Source organism: Acinonyx jubatus, chromosome A2, assembly GCF_027475565.1.
Source record: "Acinonyx jubatus isolate Ajub_Pintada_27869175 chromosome A2, VMU_Ajub_asm_v1.0, whole genome shotgun sequence".
Classification (NCBI taxonomy): domain Eukaryota; kingdom Metazoa; phylum Chordata; class Mammalia; order Carnivora; family Felidae; genus Acinonyx; species Acinonyx jubatus.
Window position 1 is genome coordinate 38,694,834 of NC_069383.1, and position 19,152 is coordinate 38,713,985.

A 19,152-nucleotide genomic window follows, 5' to 3' on the forward strand; every position below is an offset into this window, starting at 1 on the left:
ATACAAAATGCTTGTTGTGCATGTGCAGAATCTTTTTATTCATTGCCTCATGCTCAGTGGCCTCTTCTTGAACATGCTTATTTTGAATTTTTAATGAATAGAAATGGCTTTGATGTAAATGTACAAAGAAGAAACCAAGACTTTCTGTGTGTGACAAAGGAACCAGAGGGCTGAAACTGCCCATATCCCCCTGTGACTGATCAGTTGAGTGTAAACTATTTATAACAGAATGTTGTCAGGAAGTTTCTCCCTGCAATACCGGCTGGTATTGCAACATAGGGTGATTTTACATGCCTACATATTTTGAATTATTAGACTTTAAATAAAAACTGTATTTATTCTGAGTCCAACAAGAATAAAGGAAGAGATGGAGGGAGGATAGGAAAGGACAGAGAAAGGAGGAAGAAAAACAGGAGGGGGAGGGGGCGGGAGGGAATCTCTGAATCTCTACCAGCCTCTTTCACTTTCAAGTGAGAGAAACTCTAAGTATTGTCTATTCATGAGCATCTGCAAATCACATTGGAGCTTAACTGTCTCTTCCCTGATTTAATAGAAACTTTGATTGTTTTCTAGGATTTACATTCAGAGTAATTGTTTTTGCATTTTAATATAGTAAGAAGTAGATTGAATAAATGCATAACATATTAGAAATGCTATTAAGCAAATGATTCTATGTGGTACTGTTGAATGAATGTTTTCCTTTCCTCTTCTGAAGAAAACACAAATTTCTCCAATTATTTTTAAATTGATTGTTCTCTATTGTTGCCCAAGGAAGAGTGAAAAAAAATCTATTTGTGTGTTCATTCCATTTCTTCAGTATGATTAAATGGAGCAGCAGAAGACTAATACAACATACAGTCAGGTACTTTCCTCTCCAACATCTGTGAAGGGTCTTTTCATCTGTATTCTGCATATATAGTATTTTCACACACTGACACTTCCACTCACGTTACCTTATTTTTATTTCAATTTAAATCCCTAGAATCTCCTAGTGGCCATACCTCACCAATCTTTGCTCTGTTTGTGTTCTTGCGCCAAAATAGTGAGTCCCGTAATCAAGCCTAGGGTGGTGAGAAGCTCCTGAAAGGGTTTTCATGTGGCATTCGTCGTGGTGGTGAAGGGCCTATCTGTTTTTTTTTTAATTGGATCATTTTTCTTAGCTTGCTCAAACTCCCTGAACTTCCAGAGAAAAGAGACTTCTATTGTTTCAAGAGTTGATAATGGAGCTCTTTTAAAAAGCTGACCTTCCCACATCAGACTAATATCTGGCGAGTCTGGAAAGTTATCAAACTTGCCATTCAATAAGAAAAACAATTACTGGAGCTTTTATTGTTCCATTTTCAGGGCCTTAAACGTATTTGCCTTCACTCTCTTAGGTCCCAGTGGAGAAGTAAGTAGGGAAGTAAGTAGAAGTGAGTAGATAAGGGATAGGTATTCTTCTTCCCATTTTGTTCAGCATGGACGTGTTAATTTGCTTGCTTCATTGTGCATAGATGTTAGTAACATGATGTGTTCTGAGGTCCCGCACAGCATTTTTGTGAACAGACTATGTTATGTGTTACTGTGAGATTAAGTATATGCTTCCATGAAAATTAATGACCTTCTCTTTGCACCTTGCTCTTGGTTTTTGTTCAGAAAAATAAGCTTGCCCTGTCGGTGCTTTAAGAATTGAGCTCTTAGTGTATTCCTGTGAGTATGATGCATGAATTTGATACATGCATCCATGGAGTTAAACTGGCTAAAAGAGCTGCCGATGATAAAAGTGGGGATGCTATATATGAAACGGCCCTATCACATTCATGTGACTCAGGCAATCTGTATCCATATCCTTTATATTTCTATGGATTTTTTTCTTTCCTACTTGCATAAATTGGTGGCATACATGATAAAAAATGCAAATGACAGAAAGCAAACCCATTTTTAAAGCTCTGAAAAAGTAGATCTACTATCGGGGGACTTGTTCTCTTGGGGCAGGAGGAACAATAAAAATACATGCTGTATTTGTGTCTTAGAAGGTAGTTTGAGGTTTTTGTTTTGTTTTGTTTTGTTTTTCCATCCAGCAAGCTAAATAGCACATGACAGTTGCCACAGCAACCCATTTTTGTGACTTGCAGAATAAGGGAGCAAACCAGATGTAAATTGTTAGTCAATAACTGTCTGTTGTCATAGAAGATGGTAACATACACAGTCTCATTTGGTCAATTTATACACTTTTGTGGTGTTTTGTTCTCATCTGCTCCTTTCCACCTGCTATCATGAATTAGTATTCCATTCTTTGGCTGCATAATTTCTGAGTTTCATATGTGATGTTGAGTGGAATAACTAGATGTCAGATTCATAGAAAGTTGTTGCAAAAGGAAGGTTATTTGACATCTGTTTTGTCATTTTTCAGCATATTGACACTTGGATTCTTTGGTTTATCTCAGGGAGGAGAATCAAATTAACTTTTAAAGGGCACTTTAAAACATTTTGTGATTATTTTATTTGGAAATACAAATTTATTTACAAATTTATTTGTAAATTCCCAGGCTACAGAAATGAGTACACTTCTGTTTTCGTGATTCCTTTAATGTAGCAACAGAAATCGTTCTGCACTGGGAGCTCATGGAAGTCTATGGTCATGCTTTTGTCTCTGTGTTTTGGCAAGCAGATCCATACGTTGGACCCAACTCACTTCTAACTGCTGTTGTACCTGCAACTCCTCTTCCCTTCCTTCCTCTTAGTTTACCTTTTCATGTGTATAAGACTAGCCCCTTCCCTCAGCTTGCTTTTCCTTTCTTCCCCATTATTCCAGAAGTCATGACTATCTTGTTCCAGATTGCTTCTGCTTCCAATGGGATGAGAGCCAGGGTATTTGTGTGCATATTTTTTAATTGATAAATAGTGCAGCTTACAGCTTACCAGAATACATTAATACCTCTTCCCCGCTTCCCCTTGGCAAGTTCTCCACATCTTACATCTCTACTAACAACCCTCCTCTTCCCAATATCTAAAAATCTGCCTTAGCAGGTGTTCCAAAAAGCCAAAACCCAAAAAGACTAGGTAGAGGCATTAATGACAAGGCTTCTCTCTTATTCAGCACCATTTTAAACTATTTCTGGCAATCATACTTAATACTTTCATGTATAACATCCCCTCCTCCCTTGTTAAACTGATAACAGCAGCAATTGAAGCAATGGTGGTAGTTACTTGACTGACAGCATAATGGTACTCAAAATCTATAAATTGGGAGCATAAGCAGCAGATGTGATAACATTTCTAAAACAGAAGGTTGTATGTGGTAAATCTTAAGCAGATGACAAAGGACACTGTTTAATTCTCTAAAACTGTGGCTTACAGAGCTCTCCATTTATAGGACACCAGGACACAGAGGGAGTGGGAGAAAGAGAACTGTATGACTTCTTTCCTCTCTACCTGGGGTTCCAGCCTTCCCAGCTCTGTAAAACCAGCTTGAGCTGTGAAAAATGAAGGCATGCTTGGAGGAAGGATACAAGGAATTTTCAACAGTAGGAGTCATTTCTCTAGCCAGGCTGACTTTCAAAAATGTTGCCTGAGTTTAGGCCCAAACCCAGAGATATGAGTGGTGTTATGCTTGAAAATTGAAAATGAAAATAGAGTCTTTCCTCCAAAGCGGTATCACAGGAATATCACTTTTCATTGTTCCCACTTTGCCCCAGACTTAACCTTAAGATTTCTTAACTAGCCAACGCAAATTCTTTATCTGAGTCTCCTGCTCTCCAGAACTCTTAAAATTGTGGTCAGTAGAGGTGGCCTCGTAATTAAGGGATCAGACATGGACTCTAGTTCTTTCTCTTCCTTTGTCATTGACTCCTTATCTATTAAAAGGTGGGTGATAGCAGTATCAACACAGAGGAATAGCATAAAAATTAAATCGAATAATGCATTAGAAGTTCTTAGTATTAAAAAGTTCTTATTTCTGCACCAGTAACATAGAAAGTAATCACTAAATGTTAACCACTATCAAATTAATAATGGTCATTATAATGGTTATAGCTTAGTAGAATTTATTGTAACAGACTAATTTTGGAGGTAGAGATGTGAGAACAGGAGAAATGGCAGAGCAAAACAGAGCTTCTTGAATGGTATTTGACTCTAATTTCCATTAAGGATTGCAGAATTTTATTTGCCAGTGGATTTTTTCTAGTTATTTCCATGAAAATAACTCTTAAAATGTTATAATATTTGTCATATCAGTTATATGGGATGTCTTAGTAGAAGAAAAATTATTGGAGACTAGGTACAAGTGTGGCTAGACTTAATCGAAATGTTTATAAAGTGGTCAGAAACTAGTAACAGTTGGCAGTTATTTTTTAAAATTTTTTTAACATTTATTTATTTTTGAGACAGAGAGAGACAGAACATGAACGGGGGAGGGTCAGAGAGAGAGGAAGACACAGAATCCGAAGCAGGCTCCAGGCTCTGAGCTGTCAGCACAGAGTCTGATGTGGGGTTTGAACTCACAGACTGTGAGATCATGACCTGAGCCGAAGTCAGACACTTAACTGACTGAGCCACTCAGGTGCCCCGGCAGTAATTTTTTAAGTCCAGTATTTGTGTGTGTGCATGTATGCTTATTTTAAGATGGCATTGGAATAGACAGGGATAGAGAAAATACAGTTGTTAACTAAATCTCCAAAGGAAAAAAAAAAGCTAATACTGCTTTTCTGAGATGATGGAATAGGGCAGTTGTTATTTCTTAAGATGTGGTTACATTTGGGGGCATATAAAGTTTTACGTAGAGTGTTAAAATTTAAACCTTATTCATTAGTACTCACAACAAGGATTTTTCACATGAAAGAAAAAAACGAACTATTTCTATGAAATCACTAGAATAAGTGGACACCATGATATTAAAGAAGATCATGTTATTGTCAAAAACTTAAAAATTTCAGTGCAGCAACTCTGGGCCTTGAGTGCCATTATTCTAGACACTGCCTTCTTTGGGAATGAAACTTACAACAGGGTCTTAACAAAAGTTCACAAAATAACTTGGCAATGACATTTATAATTTCAAAGACTGCAGTTATTTTATGTGTGTTATAAAGTTTCTTAGGGACCCAGCAAAGAGGATTAGGGTGGATCCCAGAGGCTTTTAAATTTGGGGTGGAATGTCCAAGAAGAGAAGGAATTTCCAATGGAGTGCCACAAAGAACTGGATTGTTCTATTTCTATTTTGTTTAAATATGAAACTTTTTGTATAGTCGCTGTTTTTTGTGTTTTTCCTTTTAAGAATTTCCCTCTCTCTCTCAATCTCTCTTCTCTCTCCCCCCCCCCCTTTTTTTTTTGCCTGATTTAAAAATGAAACAACTCTTCAGCTAAAATTGCTTTAGGGCACATATTCAAAACCCCAGTTCCCAAATACTTAACATGCTTAATGCAGAACAGCAGCAACATATTACTGTTGATAAAATGCCCCTCTACAGAGGCATCTTGAAAAGTGCCTGGAGAGTGAATTGGGCTTCTATGAGGCTCCCTACAGCTAATAGGTTGTACATACATGGACCCTTCATGGAGAAGGCACTCCTGAATCTCCCTACAGGTTGACTTTGGGAACTTTTGGTCATAAGAGTGCTTAAGAAAATGAGTGATTTCATAGGAGCACACAGCCCAATCTTGTCAAAACCCTACCATCACAGTCAATGTGCTGTGAAATAACCATGAGGCAAGGATAGAATCACCTGGTTTTTGGTTCCAGATATGTATTTAAGTAATGAATCACTTTCAGCAAGTGACTTAATATCTGTAAAATCTCTCTCAGTTTGACAATTTAGTTACACCAGTTCTCCTTATATTAGTTAATGACGTTTGAAAGCAAATGAATAGGCAGTATAGAATTCATTCATTAATGATACCACTGGGCAGTTTCTGGGTGACCCTCAGTTGAGTTGCATGTGAAATGTAATATAATTAAACAAAAAAGGCGGTGGGGGGCACCTGGCTGCCTCAGTAGGTTAAATGTCCGACTTTGGCTCAGGTCATGATCTCACAGTTCGTGGGTTCGAGCCCTGTGTTGGGCTCTGTGCTGACAGCTCAGAGCCTGGAGCCTATTTCAGACTCTGTGTTTCCCTCTCTCCCTGCCCCTCCCTCTCTTGTGCTCTCTCTCTCTCTCTCTCTCAAAAATAAATAAACATTTAAAAAAAATTTTAAGGAAAAAAAAAAGATGTAGTATAGTAGATGAAAATAAAGGAATTCACGAGCATGTGGGAATAAAGGGTATTGTCCCCTTCTGGTAGATACCCTCTCTAAGGATATGTACCCTACCACACTACAGGCATTATCCAAGAGCCAAGAAAGGACTGTGAATGGCAGTAGAGATAAGGACCATGGTTACCATAGACTTACAAGGATATTGCTAGGAGCATCCACTTGAACATCTGTCAGATCCCTTATCAAATTCCCAACTCACTTGGCCATATCCTATTCCCAATCTTCTCTGAGGAAAAACTTAACATAATGTACCTATTCTATAAATATTTTGTATCAATTTAAGCAATTGTTTGTCTCAAATAAGTAGTCTTTATAAACCTGAAATAAAACTGGCAGACAATGGACAAAAGAAAAGGACATGAATCTTCAATCTTTAACCGTCAGTTCTGAAACTTTGTGGGGAAAAAAAAGTCACTAGGGATTCTTATATTCTTGCAGAGATTCTAATGTTCTGTGTTAAAAATAAGCACCTAATTGAATTTGAAGATAGAGACAGCCTAATTGATTTTGCTTGTGTGTTAAAAATGAAACAAAATATACAACCATATACACAACATCTAGACAATGAATGTATTTAGCAATACTTCTGGAATATGGTACCTTCAAAAATCTTGATAGATGGGAAAATTTACATAGATAGATAGATAGATAGATAGATAGATAGGTATATAGATTTGGTTCTATTGGCTGTGTCATACATCCATCATTCCTTATCAATTCTCAAGATTCTATTTATTGACTATTATCCATGGTCATTGAGTAAATGACCATGATGACATGTCTAAATGAATGACTAAGTGTTATATTATCTTAGAATATCTCTCCTTTCATACACATCTCAATCAAGTAAAGTGCAGAGTAGCACATTGATTTATAATTTAACATGATTATGTCAAATAGGAAGCCTCTAGCTTAAGTGAGGTTAAGAACTCAATATACCATTACCTCCAGCGTGGTGTGGAAAGGAGTAGAGGCAGGACGTGACAGTCAAGGAGTTCCTAGTTTCAGACAGGAAAAATTCTTTATGGGACAGGTTTAAACTTGTAAGAGTTCATCACCTTTCCTAAGTGTACAAAATACTTAAAATTATAAAGAAGTTTTCAAATATTTCCCAAATCTGGTAAGTGATGTGGGATTGAAATCTTGTTCTGTGTGTTCAATCTGCAAGATATTCATGGTAAAGAAAAATTGTCTTATTTTGTTGCTGATTTACATTCCCTAAGAAATGATAAAGATCTTTTTAAGTCCTTGGAATTCAGCCATGATTTTTTCTTAACACACTACACTTTTGAAGTTACATGGATTAATGAGAATGTTTAAGTAAAAAATCTACAAGTAATACTTTTATTTTAGATTAGTTGAGTTGTATTAAATGTTCATTATGTTATTCTTGAAATACTATCATGTTGCACCAGGTGGTAAAAATATCAAGTTTGATTAATTGTGTAAGCTTTCTGAGCTTTGCTGAGAAGCTTAAGACTATAGAAAGAACCCATTGTTGGATGCTTCTGCATAAAAGGTAAAATGCTTCCCAAAAGAGAAATATATTGTACTTATTCTAAGGTATGATAGGAGAGGCACAGTAACATGGTTTTAATAGAATAGGGTTTGGAGTTAGACATTCAGGGTTCAACTTGGGCCCCTGGGCATAGTAGGAAGTTGCGTAGATGCTTCCCCGTTCTGAGCCTCTGTTCCCTTGTGGGGTTGTGTGCTCTGGTGGCATGAGGTGTGAAAGAACTTAACCGGGGTCTAGGCTGTGGTACATGTTGAATAGCTGTTGGCCAACATCCCTTCTTTCTCCTCTTCTCCTCACTATTGTATATGAACATAAGATGTAGTAAGAAAAAAAAATAACCCAAACCTATAATCTAAAATTATGCATGTCCTTTACTTCTTACATGTGATAAGTTAGGTTTTTCATGATGCATGTATATTTTAGCCATCTATCACCTCAAGCTTGATTTTTTACTTTTCGTTTGTCTAATGACTTAATTTTTTAAAATCTTCATTCTGAAAAGAAAATATACATGAACATGAGCTATCTAAGCCCCATTCCTAACTATGGGAAGAATCCTTAGTAACATTTTTCCTTAATTTCACATTCAGCTTTTTCTATGTAGGACAGTCAAATTGAAGGACTCCCCAGATAGCTCTTTGAGGAGGTCACTCAGTGAGAAACGCTGAAGTTTTGCAAGCAGCTGGCGTAGAACACTTCTGCTGAAGATTTAGGTTTGGCTCAGCATGCTCAGTTTGAAAAACAGATTAGAGCTTTCATCTATTAACTTTGCAGAGCGAGAAGCTTATTAATACTGACAAGGATTGAGGAATTTCATTGAAAACTGATGATCATACTAGCAGGGAAACAGTATTCACCATTTTCATGCTTCTGGTTTAAGAGAATACATGAGTAAGGAACTATCCACAGATTGGAATTGGGGCTGTGGATGGACATTAAATCATGACAAATAAGACTTACAAGCTAAGCATTGCTTTTTTCCTTTGTGCCAGTTATTGGGGTGCATGACCTGGTGAACCATGTTGAATTGTGCTTGATGAAAAAATGGTGGAGGAGGACTACAAGCTCCGCCAGCTCACAAGTGTGGCTACAAACTGAACTACACAAAGCATTTTAGTTAATCAAATAGATAGTGATACCCATCTATAAATAAGTAAATCATCATTTTTCTGTCAGAAACAACAACAAAAATAAACTACGAATGAATCTTGCAGAGATAATACGCTCGTGTGAGAAGAATGGCATGGTATGAAATGATAAATGGAATGATTGTATTTTGGTAGAGAATCCAGCTCCTAGACAGCAGTATAGATGAGCTGTGTTCCGGCAGTACCAACAAGAGGCATTGCTGCCTCATGCATAGAGCCGTGTCTTTTGAGCCCAACTGACCTAGGTTCCTTTTCCTCTTCTCCCTTTCATTAGTTGAGGCAAGTTGCTTTTCTTCTTTAAGTCTTAATTTCCGCATTTGTAAAATGGGGTTAGCAATAGTACTTGCTCCATATGGTCATTATGAGAATAAAATGAGAAAACACATGTGAAATACTTCGCACAGTGTTTGGCACAGGAAATGTCTGTATGTAATAAGTGGGATCTGCTAATGTTATGATCATTCCCTTAGCCAGTAAAGGACTGTCTTAAGAGATAATGTGATCTGAACTCTTAAAGTCTGTACTGAAAACATTTTGTCATAAAACGTTTAATTCTTCACTTCCTTGTCCAGTAGCCGCACACTGGGATACAATTTATAGTGTAAATGAAAGGTGAGCCTTGGATATTTACATGGAATTTGCTTGCTCATTAAAAATAAAGTAACTGATTAAGGAAATGGTAGTTTGGCAAATGCTTCACTGATTTTAAAAAGTTAGCCGAACATCACCTTATGACACTCCCCAAGCAGCTGTCGTGTTTGTGTAAAAAAATGCGTGGGTGATAAACTACAGGAAGAGGAACAAATATAAATTATGTGTTTGGTAAGTGAATCAGTTCAGCTATTCACACAAGAAATTGACTTGTTGGATGAATACAGTCTAAGCTCATATCTTATGATGGCATATGTTTTTCCTTCACAAATCACTAGGAATAGAGCTTCCAAGGTTTATATGTACTTAGAATGTATTTCTTTTTCACATATGGTGGTAGCATTGTTTTTCTCTTTCCATCCTATTGTGCTTTCTCTTAAATGATACAGCATTGTAACCTAGACTCAGCCCCATTTTGCCTACTTCATCGTTTTGTTCTCAGTCCTTAGGCACATGCAGTGGAAGGCCATTAACCCCTTGGCCTTTGTAGAAATCACAATATGATCTGTCTAGATGTATTTTCAAATTACTCCCTGCAACTATTGAGATTTCACTAAGGGCCATTGTGGTTCCATATACTCTTTGCAGAATATATTCAGTAATTTGTGATTCTGAGTGACTTATTTTTGATGAAAATAAAATTAAATGTAGAGCCCAGAGACACTGTTAGCAAACAATGATAAGACCACTGACTGTGTCTTAGGCTTTTCAATATAATGATGAGAAAAATATTCTAAAGAGATATAAAGGCCGATATGAATTGTATCTTTGAAGATACATGTCAGTTTTTAAAATTTTTTGATTTGTGTTTTTTTTCTTAACAAAAGTAAACTGTAAATTAGCTGACAGTGTAATTTAAATGCCTTGACCTTATGAGACTGTAAGATATTATGTGGATAAATTTTACTCCTGTGGAATGAATCTCCCAAAATATTTGCCTTTGTTTCTTTACAGTCCTTTTATTAATTCAGTTTTATAATTTTAGAGAAAATTTGTAATAAGCACAAATCAGTCTTCACCACAAGGAAAATATGTCTCTTTAAGTATTTTCTGTAGTCAAAATACATAGCATTATTTAAATCATTGTAATTGTTGGATGTCCTGAGCCTTCCTGAAGGCCATGGTCTGTTAGCAGGCTTGGTCCTCAGGGAATGCATTCTCCCATTCCTGGAATCCCGGCTTTGAACAAGTCAGAAAACACTGCCTCCTCTCTTACTCTTCAGGGAATTAAATCCCAGGGGTTTCAGGCCTCTGCAAATAGAAAGTGTTTCCTTCCTGTTGATGCTAAGCCTTTAATTGATCCAGTGGGTCTTTGGGGATTCCATGGGCCTTTTCAATACAGACATGGTAAAAATTGTGGAAAAAATGTTTACATTCCTTCCTACACAGAATAGCTGATTATTTGTGGAAGGCTTCACTTTCTGGAAATAAAACTTTGTATGACAGCCTTCAATACATGTTGTTCTAGGGATTTACCTATTCCAAGGACAGTATTACTTTTGAAAGAAAAAATTTCTCCCAAGGGGCATTCAGAATAATGTGAACACATTCCCTGGCATGTTGAGGTCTTTGTGTGTCATTCATTATCTGCCCAATAGAGACTAACCAGGAGGTAGATGCCAATGATGTTGCTTTTATATTGACACTTCATCTGTTGGTGGTACGTCAAGTGACTTTGAGGATTTTGTTCATAATTTTCCAGCAACATGGAACTTGCCTGAATATTTACTCATCCCATTTTATCCAGTTTTTGAGACCTTTACCAACTGTTTATCAAAGTATTAATGCTGTCAGACAAAGTATGGATGAGGAGGTAGAACAACGTGCAGTCTTTTTCTCTAAGAATAGATATTGGTTGTGTTTTTCATGTTTAAGTTGGTCACATAATTAGCTCTGATTTAAATGAAGAAGTACAGAAGTTTATCTGCAAAAATCTGTCCACATTGAGTATGGTATGGTTTGGAGGACATACAACTTGGAAAGGTAAGTGTATAATGGGAGTTCCGGAAAACAGGAGTGTGTATTTTCTAACGGACTCACAAAGTGCCAGGTACTATTATCAGCCTTGCATCCATCTTTGTAGTTAGAAGACCCTAACTCCTCCACATGTTAGCTCCCTGACTGTGGCAAATTTCTAACCTCACGGAACCTCATTGTCTAATCTTAAAAGGGAGATGATCAGCATCATACCTTCCTTACTAAGTTGTTGTGAGAAACAAATGTCATTGTTGAAAAAGTGCTTTATAAACAGTATAGCGCTACACAAATACAATTATTATTTTTTATGTCCTTTTTTACTTCTCCAAAGTTTTTGGGTCAATTCATTACTATTATCCTAAGCAAAATTTGGAGAGCACCTTTAGAAAGCAAGAAAAATTTGCTAGGAAGAAAAAAATAGGGCTGTAGAACGAAGGGCAGGTGTCATTGCCTACAAAGAGTCTCCCTCAAACTTTGGAAATGAAAAGGTAAGACAGGATGAGGAGATGAAGAGAGGGAAGTAGGGATTACCATCCTGAGAATGTCCTCACTGTTTTCAGCAAAGTGGATAAGCCAAGCATGGATCCTGAGAAGGGACTCTTTAATGAGGGCACATGTAAGTGCCTTAAAATGTTACAGTGAAACCCAATAAAAAAGGAAACAAAGATTCTCGTCAAAATTTCTGGAAAAAACTTTTAATGGATGACCAATAGTTGAATCTCTAAAGCTGAAGGATAGCAATAATATTATTAAGATGTTTTAAAAACTGGGCAAAGATCATGGGGCGCCTGAGCGGCTCAGTTGGTTAAGCGTACAACTTCAGCTCAGGTCATGATCTCACGGTTCGTGAGTTTGAGCCCTGCGTCGGGTTCTGGGCTGACAGCTCGGAGCCTGAAGCCCCCTTCGGATTCCGTGTCTCCCTCTGTTTGCCCCTCCGCTGCTTGCACTCTGTCTCTTGCATTGTCTCAAAAAATAAGTAAACATTAAAAAAAATTAAAAAAAAAAACAAACAGGGCAAAGTTCTAATATTTATGACTCTTTACAAAACATAGAAGAGTATATCCAAAGATTATCAGTTTGAAATACTTGGGTGTTATATACTTACAAATTGTTATTGCTTCTATTGTTGGATGCTTACTTTTGCTTTTAAAGTACTTGATTATCTGTATGAACATTTCCTTAATTTTTTTTTTCTTTTTAAAAAATAATTGAAAGACTGAGTCGGCAGACTTCTAATGGAGTACTGGAGGGACCACACTAAAGGGATCTACTCTGGGCCTTGATAAAGATTTGGTCTTGTGTGGTTTGGTCTAAAGATGTTAAACCCTTTGTGCCTCAGTTTCCTAATCTGTGAAATAAGCATATTATACCATCTTCTAAGGGTCGTTTTCAATCCTAAAATTCTTTTATTGTATGAAATTATGTTTCCCTTTTTTATTCTCTCATGCTGAAGTTGTGTAAGGTGCTTTTACTAATGACACCTTAAAAAAAGCCCTCCCTTATCATGACCTAAAGATAAATGAACATAATAATAGTAAGCAGTTTTATACAAACTTAACAGTTATGCAAATATAGTAGATGGCTGGTTGGGTACTGTACTTCTTCATATAGATTTGAGATGAGCATTTTGTCTCCCCGCCCCCAACCCTGTATTTAATGACCTCTAAATAGCATCTACTGAGATCTTCTTCCACCCCTCCCGTCACATTAAAGAAAACATTTTTATTTCTCCATTACTTTTTCTATCCTCTGACACCACCTACTTTTTGATTTCCTTTTACATCGTGGTCAGAGGAATAACTGTTACCATGTTCTACTTCCTCGGTGTCGAACCAGGCATCACTTTATCAGAAGACAGGCAGGGAGGAATTCACCGAGCTCTGGGCGGGACCTGTGTTCAGTGGCAACACAGTAAGCTTTCCTAAGTACTCACTGCATAGCCAGTATCAGAGAGCTGTATCCTTGACAGTACAGATAGGACGTACTGATGTAGTGCCCGGTGTTTACCTGCTTTATTTAGTTTCATGGGACTAATGAGTGATACATAAGTGATTGAATCCTTAGAATCAGGTCTACCTGAAACAGCTTAGTGGGCTGCAAATGTGTCCATTGTTTCTTCACATAGGCTAGAGCTACGTTATTTTAAATGATTCTTTTGGGGGCATCCTTACTGAGGCTAGAAGGACGGACTCATTTTTTAGTATGCTAGTAGCTTCCTTTTAAAGATCTTCAATATCTCCAACAGATACCTCATCTATGACCATCTTCAGTGCCTGCTAAGTACTAAGCAATAACATTTAACTTATGTAAGTGTTTTATTTTTTTTAACTCAGGTTACAAACCTTTCTGATCAACTCAATTAGTTTGCAATAAATATCACCGTGCCACATCACACCAGAATTTTGCACTAGAAAAAATTCAGAGTGGGGGGAAAAAGGTAAAAAACATCAAGCCTATTTTGTGGCAAAAGAGAAAAAAAGGGGGGGGGGAAGCAGTAGTTGTAAAAAAGAACAAAGAAATAATAAAATACAATTAACGATCCTAAGTTGACCACCTTTTTCATAGGTCCCTAAATTTCTGGCCTAGGAAGCAGATAACACTGTTTATTAAGCCATTAACAGCAACAACAACAACGAAAGACAGAAATTCCACCTTCTCATCAGCATTCAAACTCAGTGTGTTGCCTGTGACAAGTGACACTCTGAAAAGATGGTCCTTTGAAGCTTGTCTTGCCAGAAACCTATTTCTGGTATAGCTACATGACTGGGGAGACTATGGTTAAGTTTTCCAGGCATGCTCCTGTGTCCATCCTCTGGCATTGGTAGATGCTGATCAGATCACCAAACTCACTGGCATACACAGAGTGACAACACCAAGCGCCTGGAATGATGGTATTTCTCAGACTCAAGTGGGCACAATGTTGATCTGTGTAATCCACAAAATATATATGTGAGCTTTACCAAGGTTAACAAGTGAATCCGCTGTTCTTAGGTGTCATTGATTGCCATTTAAAAATAGGCTCTGTAAGGATTTAAGTATGTGTGTGTTTGGTATGGAAAGTTTCCCTGGAATAGGTCTAAGAAAAACTGAAATCAATACTGCAATGCTACATTATACAGGAGTTTGCAATGGGGAGGCTGAGCATCTACTTCCAGCTTTCCCTCCTGGTTAGGAACTTAGGAGGTATCTTAAAATATCAGATCTGTTCTGTGGCAAAACAGCACTTCTAATGAATAGCAGAAAAGCAAATAAAACACCTTCTCCTCTTCGTAATAAATCATTTTCTTTTTTCTATAGATTGCATGTGGCGTTTGAGGCAGAGTGAGCAAGCCTGCCAATATTGGAGCTAATGCTTCAGCACCTTTCATTTTTCACTCTGAGCAGGAAACCTCTTCTTAAACTTGTTCATTTTACAGACGGAAAATCGAAGCCAGTGGCATATTGTCAGAGCTGCTTTATGGTCATCATTTACAAAGGTCGCTGGAATTAACTGACTTCTTACGAATTGCAAAGTGACTCATATTTCGACACATTTAGGGGAAAGTGGCAGGATCTAAGTGGCTGGTTATTGTCTTTTGGTTTTGCCTCATATTATAAACTAGGAAACCAATAATAACTCTGAAATCACAGTTGTAGGGGAAAAAAATACCATGCAGTTGGAAAGAATCAGATTCCATTAACTATTTGGTTGGTTAAACTAAAGGAAGGGAGGAGAGAGCTCCAGAAGATGAAATGCAAATTCTAGATTTGTTTTCATGTCTTTACAGGACCCATTAAAGGAGGTAGTACATGTTTCCACGAACATCCTCAATTGACGTTGTCTGTTTGTAAGCATGTTCGAAGTAGCTGGCTTCCTTTTACAAGACTGAAAGTATAAATTAACCCACACTGTATTCCATGAATCATCAGTACATGGATGCTCATAGTTTACTGAGAGTAATTCTGTCTCAAAGGCATTGCTTCTGAAACTAAAGAGAAATGTAGGATATGAGTAATATTTATAGTACCAGGGCACACTATTCCCTAGGTAGATATTTTGAATCCTTACTTCTCTTTTTATTTTTCGCATTATCTCCTTTTCACTGAATTAGGAAGTTTCTACTCATATTCATAGCCTGTTCTCACTAAAATTAGAGGCATGGAAACAAGGACATATTGTTAAAAATAAATAAATTAGAGGCAAATGAAGCCACATAGCTCAGTAACAGCAAAGGGAACATAGTGGTCGGTTTGAACAAAAATCTTAAATAGGAAATGCACTTTAAGGCCACCCTGCTGTGATTCTGTTAATTACCAAAGAAGATTAGAACTCTTCTGGTTCATGGGATCCTTTTACCTCGTGTGTGTCACTTGCAGCTGCATTAGCAATCAGACATTTGCACTGTCCCTTCAGACCAGCGGGAGGATGTTATTAAAGGGAAGTCATTTACCCCAATCCGTAAGATGTAGCCTGGCAGAAATTCAATAACTGTTTGTGATATGCTCATTCTGCCACTCTGCTTAATGGTTTTAGCTCTTGACATACAGCAGCATTTGCCTTAATCTCCATCCACTGAAAGGGAGAAAAATGCCCTACTCGGGGGGGGGGGGGGTTGCTTTCAAAATACGGAATGATGTGTGATCTGATTTTTATTACAAGTAATGTGAAGAAAAAAGAAAATTCCCCTCTTCTCCTTTCCTCTCCTCTCCACTCCCACTGTCCCCTTCTCCCCTCTCACCCTCCTCTCTCTCCTCTCCCCGGCACTGCTTTTTCTCTCCCACTCACATCCTCTGATGGGCGTTCAAGCTAGTAAAATGCATGTTGGAGAATCCCACAAACACAGCTAAGCATACCCAAAGCCAGAGGGCTTTTGCATTTGAATTTCTCCTCAAAAGTAAAATGGGAAGAAGAATGCTTTAGGATTCAGATAAGAAGAAAACATCAACGGAGAATTTAGGTTTGACTAAAACAAGCATCCACTATACAAGAAATAGAGCATATTTAAATAGAAATGGATATTTTAAACTTACCTTGCAAAAGCAGTTTCTGTGATACACCACCTTTCGTGTCCCTGTGTGCTGGGTTCCTCAGTTCTTTAGTTGCGATAATCACATGGTTGTGTTCTTGCCCGAGTGTAAATAGGTGCATGTGTGTGTGTAATAAAGTATACACAAACATGTACTATAGGTGGGCACACATGCAAGCGATCTTATCTCAGTATTCTAAAATATAAAGGGAGGCAGGAGGCTGCAGCTAGGGTTCCTTCTTTTCTCCGGAACTCTTTCTCTCGGTCGGCAGGCAGGCTGACGTTCTCAATCCAGTGAAGAGAGATCCTGGGAGCTGGCTTTATTTCTCCTTGTTTCCATGGTGGTTAGTGGTGCATCGTTCACCCGATCAGTTGTCACACTGACATGGTGCTGCCTGCTCAGCGGTCATTAATAACTGAACACCCTCCACTCCCCAGAGAGGAGCCAATCGCTTCAGACTGCCAAAATGTAGCATTCGCAGCTGCTCCCGTCTGGTTGGCTGAAACAACCTGTCTGTTCTATGACACTGCTGCTTAGGATACAAATAAATGAAACAGGCTTGCATATTTTCCTAGGTATCGTTTCCTTCCTTCCTGCCTTCCTGCCTTCCTTTCATCCTTCCTTCCTTCCTTCCTTCCTTCCTTCCTTCCTTCCTTCCTTCCCTCCCATCTCTCCTGCTACCTTCCTTCCTCGCTTGCTTCCTTCCTTCCTCTTTTCCTCCCCCTTCCTTCCTCCCATCCTTCCTCCATCCTTTCTTTCTTCCTCTTGTTTTTAAGAGGAAGAAATTTTTGACACGCTTTCCCATTTTTAGGTGATCATTCGTCTAGAGAAACTGTGTTTTCTCTCTGAAAATAGCAGGGCATGCTACAAATAAGGATGTCCCAAATATTAAAAACACCTGGAGAGACACAAATCCTCTCTGTAAAGTTCACCAGGGACTGTATTATTTACGAAGAGGAGCTTGAAACTGTTTTGAGTGGCATTTGGCTTTCTGTAGGTTCTCCTTAATTTAGTGCATGTGCTTACTGTTCAATAATACTTTTTTTTTTTTAAAGCAATGACATTTCTTATCTGGTTTGACCACATTTTAAAAATAAAGCATATATTTGCTTCTCTATAATTCACAACATTGGCATATGAAGGGGTATTTTTAAAAAGTAAGCATTTCCAATTACATTCATTTCTTTATATCTGATACAATTAGTCTGACAGCTACATATGAACGTGTACATGTGTCAAGGTTTTTGTGTGGGTATTTCTGTGTATGTGTATTTAAGGAGGTATGTTTTACTACTCTTGGGGGGGTATTTCAAGTATAATAAATTAAATCCTCAAGACAATGATTTTCCTTCATTCTTAGACTTACTAATTCTGAATGTATATTTACCAGGAAAATATGATATATATACCACATATGTAAAACACTTATTGAATTATCAGAAATTTAGAAAAGAAACAGAAAAGTATAGCAGTTTATATTTCTGAATGAACACCTATGAATAAATAGATAGCAATTTTAAAAGTGCATGTTTTACAGCCTTAATTAGTATCCTAGAGGAACATCTTGTTGAGAAGAATGGAACATGAGGATTACTTTATCAACAGGTCAAAAACAGGCTAGATTCATGGCTGCAAGCCCTTGTTTTGAGAGACTACCCTCTAGTGGAGTAAAATAAAATGACATTTTCATGTTACTAGATTTAGTTTGGAGGGGGAGGAGGAAACTTCGTATCTAATTGCTCCTTAAGTGTTTATTGAAATGACATAGACCAGTACTTTTTGGTTCTTATAATCATAATACTAGGAAATTTATAAGAACAATAACTTTGTTTCCAACCACAGAATACTTTGACTTTGTAAGATTTTTTTAAGTTTTCAAATGCTTTATTTTTGTATTCTCCACAAATTAATTCAAATGGCTTCAAATCTTTTGAATAAAAATGAGTTCAACACAAAAGTAGTTTCTTGGTTAACCTACTAACACTGATTTCAGAAAGTTTATCGTAAGGCTTTATTCTTTACTAGGCACTGTAGTGTTTATAATGCTGCTCTGTGAATGGTAGGGATTATGTCAAGTTGGCGATGTTGAGATGGAGGGTGTCTACATAGAATTTAATGTATTTGTAATAATAGTAATAATCACCCTCATTATTCCACCCTCAGTTTTACTCTTCCTAGCTTTAATTCCTTGTGTATTCTATATCATTTCAACATCTGCAGGATTATATTTCCACATATTGGAAGAATTATAATAAAATTGAGATAATTATTTGAAAAAGGAATTTTAGTTTTATGCTGTTGGCTCCTTAAGCACTTCATTCTGGTTGATTGGTATTGACTGTATAATTGACAAATCCAGTAATCAAACCAATTATAATGCACTTCCATAATGAAAGTAAGTGGTGATAATCAGATACATGATTAAACCACTTTCTTGGTTTATAAATGAAACCAGCAATCATACTTAATATTTTAAATTTCAGTCTCTTTAAGAAATGAAAGAAAAATCTAATTTTTAACTTAGTGAAAATTGAATACTCTGAAACTCTAGCTTATGCTATATCATAAGAGATTGTTTTCACTCACTGTTCACCTTTTCTCTGGCATATGGGTATAAGATTGCTT

General features: G+C 37.2%; 2 protein-coding genes across 6 annotated transcripts in view; one reads left to right on the plus strand and one right to left on the minus strand.

The window, feature by feature from the left end:
• The window catches only part of LRRN3 (leucine rich repeat neuronal 3), a 37,721-nt gene extending 20,545 nt beyond the window's left edge, over positions 1–17,176 (minus strand). The window contains exon 1 of the mRNA XM_015066969.3: positions 16,531–17,176. The gene's annotated coding sequence lies outside the window, so the exon portion shown is untranslated. The remainder of the gene's footprint in view (positions 1–16,530) is intronic.
• Positions 1–19,152, plus strand: part of IMMP2L (inner mitochondrial membrane peptidase subunit 2) — an 873,838-nt gene that overhangs the window by 448,823 nt on the left and 405,863 nt on the right. The window lies entirely within an intron of this gene.